Below are 4,905 nucleotides of genomic sequence, written 5' to 3' on the forward strand. Positions count from 1 at the left end.
ACACACACACACACACACACACACACACACACACACACACACCCTGGCTCAATTATCCTTTCCATCTTCTTTTATGTCAATGCTTGACTCTTTGTTGATGAGAAGAATCTTCATGCTCAGCTCAGATATTCAATTCAGACTAGAAACATTCTCTCCACCCCCTTTGCTTCTTTCCCTAACATCCTCCCTTCCCTTTCTCTCCTCCTGATTCTTTCCCTCTCTTTATTTACTTCTTCCTGTTCACTTCCTCTCCTGTTCACTTTTCACCCTTTCCCCCTCTCTCCCCTTAGGTTGAAACTGGCCAAGGCACCCCTAGACCAGGAGCTCCCTGGCATTTGCTGCAACTGCCTTATGCCAGCTTCTGCCTCATGCCGGCTACCACTCCCCACCTGCCTCCGCTACAGGGTTTTTCCCTTCTTCTTCTTTAAGCCATGACTGTGAGCCCACGTCTGTCAGAAACCTGGCTGGGCTGGTAGCTGGATATGCCAGACCACGAGGGGCTGGAACCTGGATCAAGACCTATCCACCAAGCAGGGCCAAGATCTGGGGAGGTCCTGGCAGCTGCAAGTGGTAGGAAGGGAGGCCAGGCTGGGGGCATGTCAAAGGAAGCTGGCATGAGGCAGTTGGCAGAGGCTCAAGAAGACAGTTGATATCAGGAATGTGAGGCAGCAGGTGGTAGAAGACTCAGCCACACGGAGGAAAGTAGAATATCTGGACCCCAGACTCTTAGTCCCCAAGCGCCTGGATCCTAGAGGGTAGCAGGATGGGAAAATGATACAGACACCCAGTCATTGGAACTGGGGGTACCAGACAGAGAACTCTGTCAGAAGAGGAAGGTAAGAGCATGTACGAGGACTTTGGAACAAAGCAAAGCAGGACCGAAGCCAGCAACAGGGCGAGCCTTCAGATTCAAGTGAAGCTTCCCTGCTGTTGACCTTGGACCCCAGGGAGCCCCCTGACCGTGGAGGGTCTTGCTGACTGAGCACCGTAAGCAGGCAGAGAGAGCCAAGTAGTTAGGGGTTCACTGTGGCTTTCCTTTCACTGTCCTCCTCCTTCCTATCAAAGCCACCCCATCCAGTGTGGGAGAACCTCAAAGCACCCAAGCCCTCTAGACACAGATGAACACAATGAGAAGACATCCACTTGCATGGCCGCCCCAGACTCCCAGCCCCAAGAAGTGCCGACTTTTCCAACCAGACTTTTCTCAGATTCCATCACGTCCTCCTTGCTTAGCCTCCTTTCTCAGGCCGGCCCTCACTCTGCCCGGAGAAGTTCGCCTGTAGCAAGTGCTCTGCATTCAAGCTTTTCTGAACTCCTTCTCACTACATGGAAGTCCACCATGGCTTGTGGCTTCCCTGCAGGAGCTTCTGTCGTCTTCACCCCCACCTGCTCCCTCAGAAGTCCGTTCCTTATGTCTGCCACTTCTAAGCCACTGTTAACACAAGGGCACCTGAAACTCACAGCCATGTGACACACATGTACTCCTTAGAAAAAAAAACGACTACAACCCACTGCAACTTGGCTCGTACCCCCTTAAACTCCCTACTTCGTTCACAGTTTATGACTTCTCATTTGTTACTACTGCTGCTTTTCCACACCCTCACAAAACAGCCATTTCTTTAGGGACAACCAAGCCTAAAATGCCATTCCCCAGTCCCTTCTCCGTAATTCTCAAATTCCCAAATCTCTGAAAACCAGAAGGTGGATTGTAAGGCTTTTTTGTTGGTTCGTTTTGTGTTTTTTTTTTTACAAGTGTAGTGCCCAAACTCACCTGGTGACAAACGCCAGACCTAAACTGATGTGAAGGTACTCGAGCCACGCAGTGTGAACATGCATATATTTTACTGCGGAAATATTAACGTGGCTGATTATGAGATACTGCCCAAAACCTTGCAGGGGATGTTTCAGAATATATGGCACCTTCCAAATTCTAAAACACCTCTGGCTTCAAGCCTGGAGGGACTGTACCAACTTTTCTTTTGCAACTGATCTGTTGGAACAGAAGTATCTCAAAGATCCGAGCTTCCCCACCCTTCCCTCTCCACCTGGAGAGAGAAGATAGCCAAGCGGGAACCAAGGGTAGCGTGGCTTCTGATTTGGAGACTTTGTGTGACTCAGCAATTTGTGACGCCCCTCTGGCCTGGATTATAGGAGAACTAGTTCCTGAGGGCCCCCTCTCCAACGGGCTTTTGGGATGCCTGGAATGGCACACACAGAATGACTTGAGCTTTTAGAACATGAAGTGGCTACATAACCTTTTTAGAATTTTTTTTTTTGAGGAGTACATTTGTTTAACTGTGTGTTCCCCCTGTTTCATGCTGGGTTCTATAAGGTTGCCACTGTATAAGCTGCAAACTCTGGACTTAAAGGGGCTTTCATTCTGACAGGATGGCCAAGTTTTATGTGTAAGACACAATTAGGGAGAAAACAGAATAATATCCATAATATGCTGGGATGTGGCACACCTGCCGGAGAGCTGAGGAGGCGAAGCTTTCTGGCTAGAGCAGTTCTGGAAAGTGGCGTGAGAGGGGAGACTTAGTTTTGGTATCAAAAGATGAAAAACACATTTTAGGAGAGTGTGCCAGAATCAATAAGGTCTGACTTCACAGGAGTGAAAAAGGCTGGAGTCAACGTATCGGGAGGAGACTGAACACGCTGGCTGGGTAAGGAGTGTGTTGGAAATGCGTATCTTCCCGCTGGGGCTGCCATAACAAAACACCACCTCTCTGTGTCCTCACATGCCTTTTCTTGTTGTGTGCACAGACAGAGGGAGATTCCTAGTGTTTCTTTCTTTTCTTATGAGGCTACTAATCCTGAGGATTAGGGTCCTACCCTCTTGACCTCATTTAAACTTCATTGACTCCGTAAAGGCTCTCTCTCTAAACACAGTCACATTGGGACAGTGCCCTCCGCAGTCCCGGTCTGCCTCTTGCTTCAACCGTGTTTGGACAGAACAGACACACTCTCCTGCATCTTCTCCAGTCACCAACTTCAGAACCACCTCCGGACCAGCCAACAAACTATTGTTGTTGTGTTTTCTACCATAACTCCTTATTGCCGAACAACCATGAGCTCCCAAATCCATCAGAATTATTCCACCGAGGTAGAGGCTGCGGGCCCCCTACACCTACCTCTCTCTCGGCTTCTATTTCGACCACGACGATGTAACTCTCGAGGGCGCGGGCCACTTCTTGCCTAAGTTGGTGGAGAAGAAATGCTAGGGCGCTAAACGGCTCTTAAAGTTGCAAAACCAGCGTGGTGGCCACATTCTCTCCAGGACGTGCTGAAGCCTCCCCCCGAAGAGTGGGCAAAACTCAGGACGTCATGGAAGCCGCCAGGGCCTTGGAGAGGAACCTGACCAGGCCCTGTGGGAGCTGCAGGCCCTGGGTTCTTCCCACAGACCCTCAGCTCTGTGACTTCCTGGAGAACCACTTCCAGGTGAGGAGGTGAAACTCATCAAGAAGATGGGCGACACCTGATTCACCTCTGCAGGCTGCCCTGCACCCAGGCTGGGCTGGGCGAGTATCCTTGGGAAGGCTCACCCTCCAGCTAGGAGCCTGGAGCCCAGAGGCCTCTGAGAGGCCCCTCTGCATCCCTTGGTGTCTGGCTTTTACTTAAGCCTCTCCCCAAACTGCTAGCCATTCTTTTAACGACCCTCTCCCATGCATTGGACCAAACGAAACAATAAAGCTTTTGGCAGCAAAAATAAATAAATACATACATACAGTCACATTGGAGTTAAGGCTTCAACATATAAGTCTGGAGGAAGGAGACACAATTCAGTCTATAGAGTGTTCATGTGCCCTGAGCAAGCAGGCTGTGTCTGTGCAATTGTGAGGGTAAGACCTTTTCCATGAGATGGGCAGGGCAGGGCTGGAGCTTCGAGTGGACAGACATGAGCTGAGCACGTGGGCGTGGAGGACATGAGAGAAATTAGAAATTATAGGACCAGGATAGCCCGGCTTAACCCTCACAATTTCAAGTGCAAAAACCAGATTGCATTTCCTGGAGAACTTCGAGGAGAGAATGTCTCCGTCATTCCCAGCACTTCTCTGTCCTTCCCCCGCACCTCTGGCCTGTTGCACCCTTCCCTGGCTAGCTGCAGGCAAGCGTGAGATCATTACAACGCTGTTTTGTGCAGAGGGCCTATTCACATCTGGATGGCTAATACCGACCATTACCGTGCTGGTTACGAAATCCGTCAGGTTTAGGTGAGGCGAGGCTCCACAGCTGGGGCTGCTGCTCACAGCTTCGCCCGCAGAAAGAGAGGTGAGAACAAAAACCAGGAAAGGTGTGCTCGGATGCTTGGGACTGAGTGAAGCTGGTTAATTACCAGTCACTTGCTGTCACCCTGAGTTGGAGTTTCCGGGTACAGAACGCTCATAGATCAGACAGAACATGACAACCTGCAACTTATTTTCACACAAAGAGGGTGGTGGGGACCAAGATGCAGAGGCAAGTGTGGAGATGGTCTCTCAGGTGCCAGGGCCATTATCACAGGACTCAGGTGCCCTCAGGCAGGGTGGGGCATGATGCAGCAGGTGCAGGGCCACCGAACTCTTTATGGAGGGAGCCCTTAGTGCCGAGTCTGTCTGCTGCGAGGTTTAATCTGGGGACCCTGGGTTAAGCTTTAAAGGATCCGTAAACCCCTGAGAATTACATGTCAACATGTATGATTGAGCATTTTTTTTCCCCTGAGAAGCAGACTCATAACATTAATCAGATTCTTGAATGGCTCAAAAGGGTTCTGGGATCCCCCAAAGAAGGGCAATTATAAACTACTGCCTTCGACCCCTAGAGAAACAGGTTTACATCAGGCAGAGTTCTAAGACAGACTCGGGATCCCTAATGATCCTGAAATTATACTCCAGGGGTGTGTGTGTGTGTGTGTGTGTGTGTGTGTGT

General features: G+C 50.2%; 1 long non-coding RNA gene across 1 annotated transcript in view; it reads right to left on the minus strand.

Annotated features, from left to right (window-relative positions):
- LOC106724619 overlaps positions 1-3,194 on the minus strand; it is a 12,916-nt gene extending 9,722 nt beyond the window's left edge. The window contains exon 1 of the long non-coding RNA XR_001360470.1: positions 3,132-3,194. This is a non-coding gene — a long non-coding RNA (uncharacterized LOC106724619). The remainder of the gene's footprint in view (positions 1-3,131) is intronic.
- Positions 3,195-4,905: the final 1,711 nt, after the last annotated feature.

The sequence above is a fragment of the Myotis brandtii genome, unplaced genomic scaffold (genome assembly GCF_000412655.1).
Source record: "Myotis brandtii unplaced genomic scaffold, ASM41265v1 scaffold902, whole genome shotgun sequence".
NCBI classification, from domain to species: Eukaryota; Metazoa; Chordata; class Mammalia; order Chiroptera; family Vespertilionidae; genus Myotis; species Myotis brandtii.